The following is a 6,532-nucleotide window of genomic DNA, read 5'->3' as shown; positions in this document are numbered from 1 at the left end:
ATCTAGAGAAGATAAAGGATGTATTCAGGTAGCCCCCAATGAGTGGTACAGCCTATATTAACAGTCAGAGGTTCTGATTTCTAGTCCAACATGGTTTTGACCAAAATATATGGCCTTTTATACCTCTTGTCTGTGGCTATTGGTCAAAAGCAGAATTCAAGCAAAATATTATTGAATATACCATCTGTGGGTATGTTAGTAAGTGTGATATGATCACTGGGTTATTAAAATGTAACCTAACACCCCACCCACCCCTTGCCTCTTTTTCAATGTTCCTTACAGTGTTATAGCACAGATTATTAACATTCTCCCTCCCCAAAGCCTTACCTTCCCTTGGCTTCACTGTCCCCTCAGATGGTGTCTCCTCTGCTTAGAATAGAGTTCCACACTGTACCCTCACCAGGTATTTCTCCACTGTAAAGGGTCATACTTATCTTTTCAAGTCCAAAAAAATGTCACCTTCTTTGTGAAAGCCTCCCTTACATCATATCACAAAGTTACAGCTTTGGCTTCTGCTCTGTAACATTTTGTTCTTATATTTCTAATAACATTTACACTACAGTTTAGATGATTGTTTACCTGTTTGCTTCCTCCCTCCCTCAGACCCTGGATTCCACACTATAAGTAGCTTTAAGAGCAACAGTCTTGCATCATATGTACAGGTAAGGTTTATGCCAAGGCAATAAATGACTCTAAATCTAAGTAACATTTAAAAATCAGTTGATTTCTTGTGCACATTTTGTGTCCATCAAGGATCAGCTAGAGTCTCTCCTCCACATTGTCACAGAGAAGTGAAGGAATCAAGTCTACACTCAGAACTGTTGGACTCTGAAGCCCGTGTTTTTAATCATTTTTGTTATTCTACTTCTAGAACATCCCTTCATGATTTTTGAGTAACCTAGCTAAGGCTAGTTCTGAAATGCCCTAGAAAGACCATGTGTTACTGTCAGTCAATGGGTAAATATGAAATCAAACCACATTAATATAAGGGCTGGGAGGAGTAGTTTCAAGCTAGCATTGTCCAAACCTCTCTTCTAATATTTGGCATTTGTACTTTTTCTAGCCTTTTGACACTCCAGATACCAATTACAAAACCCGAGGTGTCCACTGAATGCTTGCACAAATCCTTAAAGGGGTCCAAAGTTATTATCTAGGGCAAATATGGGCTTTTGGCCCCCTGGCTCCTCATCGTGAGACTAAGGATACTGAACTAGTCTTCTGCCTATTGGACAGTTTCAGCTCATAAACATTTCCAATGACCACGCTGCCCCCTTGTGGAAGGGAATGTCTGCTGCTGTCCTTGGTTCTGAAATAGCAGTCGGGGCAAGCCACAGCTGCTTTTCCTTATACCAGGACCTGAGGAGAGAGCCTGCTCTAAGCTAAACCAGTGTCCGAAGTTATTCCTTGTTTCTTTTCTCTATCAATAAGGAGTAGAGCTGATTTCATGCAGTTTTTAGGGTCCTGTCACTTTGCTTACCTGGTTATTTTTATCTAGAAAATTGGGAACACATAAGCTTTTTTCTGTGCATTCTGATCCTACCGGTTGTGGCTGCAGGTTGTTGCAATTGTCTGAATAAAATATAAAATAATTACACTAGATGTAGAAAATTTTTGCTGGTCATGGGGCTGATTTTGATATAGCACATGCCAAAACTCGGCTTGCTGTAATTGATATTTTAGGGAAGAACCCATGGAAATGTTACTATTCAATCTGCCATTCTTTACCCATTATTAAATAAGGTATGCAGCACATGGAATACCTGGGTCATATTATCTCAGCTGGCTCCCCCCAGAAATGCCAATTTCATTTATGCTCTTGTTTATTATAGAAGGTTGGTAAAAATCATTCTTGCAAGAGCCTGTGCCTCCTGCAAAGTTGAAGATATTCTTCACTGTTAGCCCATGAACCTTAAAAAGAATTCTGTTGCAAGAAAAACTTTCTCTCAAGGAAACTTTTCTGCCTTCTTTTGTCCAAGAAGAAAAAATGAATATTATGTAACCTAGTGTGATTTACTGTCTGTATGAGCTGCTAGAAAATGTATAGCCAAGCTCAATTTCTATTAGCAGTAATGAATTCAATTCAAATGCCTGATATTGCCTGTACCCTTGCCCTTTCAAATGAACCTTATTCGATTTTTATCATTAATTGATTTATTTCGTTTGTTTTTCTATGCACAGCCTACTAAAAATTCATCTATTTATAATTTATAGTTCTTCCAAATAGTCTGTTTTGCCCTAAGTTTTGTCAGCTGCTATAAATATTTTAAGGTAAAAGGGAAACATATTCTACATGTATAAATAAACCATAATTCCAATTAACTTAATCTATTCCATATAACAAGTATATTTGAAGAGTTACTACTGGAAAATAAACAGGTAGTTTTTATATTGCTATGGATGAAATAAACCGGGACTAGAAAATTAGGTTGGCAGGGTTCACTAGATGTTATCTCTTATGTAGATATTTACAGAATATAACAAGGACGCCCCAAAAGAAGCATTCTGGTGGAATTAAGAACTTGGGCTCTGACTCAGAATATCTTCATCTTTTTCATAATAGCTGTGTGATTTGAACAAATTGTGTGATTTTTTTGGGGGGGTCTTTTTTTCCTTATCTGTGAGAAAGATTTGGTGGCTAAATTAGGCATAAGTTAAAGGGGCCTGGAACATAGTAAGCACTCAATAAATGATAGCTGTACCAATGCCTATAGGTAAGAACTACCATTATTATTACTATTACAGCTAATATTCTTCCCTGACCACCCTGTTTAAAATTGTAAGACAAACAAAATAAAACAAAACAACGCTCCTCATCGACCTTCCCAATTTTATTTTTGTACATGGAACTTACCACCATCATGTATGTTGCATGTCTGCTGATTCTGTCTCCCTGATGAGAATGACTTTTATTTGTTGTTTGTTTGTTTTGCTTTTTTCCATAGTCTCAGTACCTAGTCAGTGCCTGGCATGTAGTAGGTTCTTAATAAGTAGCTGATGAACAAATGAGTCCACAGCTCATCCTGAGTGACTACTGGGAATAGTATTGCATGGGAGGTGAGATTCTTTATCTAGAACCTAAAAAGGATAACAAAAAGGTTAGATGGCACTACCCAAACCCTACTACGGAATGAGAATATTCCTCATAGAGCCAATCTGAGCCTAATTATTTGTTATAACTGTTTGTAACAAAAAACTATTTGTAACAATTTGTTTCAATTATTTGTTACAAATATCACACAGTGAGATTTGAAGATCAATTTTAAGACTCCCCTTTAAAAAAAAATTGGTGAAAGCTTTAACCCGTGTGGCTGAGAGAGGTTCTTGCCACATCAGGGTGTCCTGTGTTATCAGAGATCCTGGAGCCTGTATACTTCCACTGTTGGAGCAGAATGTCCATGTGGCCACATCTTGGTTGATGATAATGTTCAGTATTAACAAATCTTGTTTTATCATCTAATTCCTACAGATCTTCTCTCTCAAGTTTCTTGCTGTTCTGCCTGGAAGTGGCCACTCTTTGTATCAGAATTGTTATTAATCTCTAAGCTCAGACCATATGAACACAGAATCCTGGTTGACCACATTGTCCAGGTGCCCGCCTGGTCTGACCTCCAGCATCACCATTTCCTGATGAATGGCCCTCATCGAATTACTTATACCTGTGAGTCTGTTTATTCGTGAAGTGGGAGTGAGAAGGAACCCTGAATCATGATGGGAGGATGATATAAAATAAACCACATAAAATGCCAAGCACACAGTAAATACTCAGTAAATAATCACATATTGTTATATATCCCTAATTTGGCACACCATCATTTTAGATGCTGTAGGATTTTTAACTTGACTCTTAGCATTATTGTGAGAAAATTGTCTTTGCTGCCTCCCTCATCAGTGTTCTTTTTCTTTCTCACAGAATTTCTTTCCCTACCAGCCACCTCCCCTCAAAAAGCAAATAATAGGAAAACTTACCTCATACTTATTTGTACCTTAACTTGTTTAATACAGGTCTGGGTTGTTTATAAAATGAAGTTCTATTTACAAGATGAGGTTTTCATATTTTTCCTCAGCCTTTTGTCCAAGAATATTATGTAACTCAGTGTGGTTTTCTCTGTCTTAACTGGGTCCAGCCACTGGGAAAATGTCTATATGCAGCAAAGATGAACTCATTCCAAGTTATCCTTCTTGCGCCATGTGTGATATATAAGACACTTAAAAGTAAGTGTTCAAGAGGCAGAATGACGATATATACCTGCCCATATCCCATAAGACTACACTTTTTTAAATTCACTTGACAGAGATGCTTCATGCATATATGATACATTGTGGAGTTACTGGTCATACAGGAAGAACAGTTTGGGATTCGTACTTTTATACTTGATACTGGTCTCCTCAGAAATATATCTGAACACAATGGGTAAATAGGAAGGGAAAGAAGTGGTAGTTTTTAAATGTGGAAACCACAGGTTCATGGAGAAACCTAAATGGTTTTTTGAAAACTTCTTAAAAAATGAGTGATCAACTTTGAGACCCAGAGCAGCAGTGTGTTTGCTATAATTCTCACTGCTCTGCTGTGAACCCCCAAGTCTCCCTGACCAGAAAAAAAGTATGCTTTCCCATAAATGAGCCAGGTAGTTAGAGCTGTAGGTATTACTTAGAAATAAACAAACAGACTCTAAAGAGAAATTATTTATCAAGCATTGACAAATTATTTGTAACAAAGCAAAGGCATTCAAGAATTTTATACTTGATGACAATACCAACAAGGAAATAAGTGTGCCAAAAAGAAAAAGGCACATTAATAAAGTCAGTTTTTGGTAGACAAAGGTCAGGATTTGAATTGGAGAAAGTTCTTTGGGAATTGTCTTTGTGTGTTGTTTCATTGGGGTGTGAGGGTGGGGGGTGGTGTGCGGCTTTATTTTATTTTTCCCTGTCCATGAAATCATGTAGATAAGAGCAAGATTGAACTCTAGTGGTGAAAAGCCCAAACTACAGGCTATTTAAAAATTCTTCTACGTATGAAATAATAGCCCTGGAATACTGTACCTAAATAAAGAGGTTCAGGACGCTGCAAGCCCCAGCGACAGCAGCAGACTTGATCCTAAAAGAAGAGTCTGTTTGAAAGTACCCAGGTTCTTCCCATATGGTGTGGCTGTTATGGCTACATCAAGGCAGCACGCTGTTCTAGGGCAAATGCCAAGGGACGGTATTTTTAGATTTCTCAAAAGCAACCACTGAATATATATGAATCTACAAGGATAGCATTCATGAAGTAATGTGCTGAAAATAAATGTTATTAAGAATTCCTTAAGTCAACCTTGACTATAACCATGTTAATAAAGAACAGGCCCAGCCTGAGTTTCATTCAATCCTCAAACATGAATTAAGCCCCTTTTCTCTTGAGACACTGTTGGGGGACATAGAGAGGTATTGGACAAGTGTCTTGCCTTCCTGGATGGATGATAGTAGAGGCATAGAGGACTCACAGAGCCAGGTTTGCCAGACTTCCTCTGAAGACTGCTGTGAACAGCATCCACCCATCGCTTGGAGCTATGCGCCACACCATCTGAACGAGGTCCTTGCACCACCTCACACTGTGTCTGAATACCTTGCTCTAGCTGGAAGCTGGGATCCTCCTAGATTTCATTCAGGAAAACATAGCTCTGTGTATAAAATCTGTGCATCATTCAGAGATATGGGTATCATTTGCTCTTGTTGGTTGGATGGTTATTTTTTGTCCTCTAAAATTTGAGTGAGCTGGTCAACAACTCAGGCTTATTGCTGAGGTCCCATGGGGCAGGATTTCCCAGAGCATATTGGGCAGAAAATGGTGTTGGATGTGCAACACCAATACGCAGTGCACTAGTCTAAAATGGGGAATGGGGGAGGGAATGTATCTTCTTACATATCTAAATATCAAGATGGGGCAGATCCGGCTTCAGGGATGACTGGATTTAAAAACTTAAATCCCATATGGTTATTATTTATCCCTGTTATTCCCAGTTATTCACGTTTCCCTCCTCTTTTTCTCTCCATCTCTCAACTAGTCTCCCCCGAATGTTGGCTTTTCTTCTGCTACAGACAGGCTTTCTCCATGGAGCAAGGAGTGTATTACAGAACACTTGAAAGTTACAGCCTGAGAGACAAGGGAAGTCTGTTTTCCAGATCCAGCCTTTAATTCTTAGGGATATGCTCTGGCAGTCCTGGTTGGGTTCACGTGCCCACCCTTGAGCCAAATTATGAGGCATATAGTTTGCGAGCATGGGTCACATGTTTGCCTACCCTTGTGTCAGGGTGCAAAGTGTTTGTATCAGAAAAAGGTAGGGTAGAATTATTGCATGAGAGGTAACCATCCTAGCTTGAGTCTACTCAAGACTCAAATCCCCTACTAAGGGACTCCTTGGAGAAGGGATTCTGTGCTGATATATATTTAAGAAATTTTAAAATAAAATTAATCTAGTTCCTTTACTGCAAGACTGCTCAGAACCTTTAATATGGTAATCACATAGTGAATCTTCATAAACTGGATATGAAAAAC

The sequence above is a fragment of the Lontra canadensis genome, unplaced genomic scaffold (genome assembly GCF_010015895.1).
Source record: "Lontra canadensis isolate GAN:19392208 unplaced genomic scaffold, GSC_riverotter_1.0 scaffold34, whole genome shotgun sequence".
NCBI lineage: Eukaryota > Metazoa > Chordata > Mammalia > Carnivora > Mustelidae > Lontra > Lontra canadensis.
Note: the sequence above shows the minus strand (reverse complement) of the source record.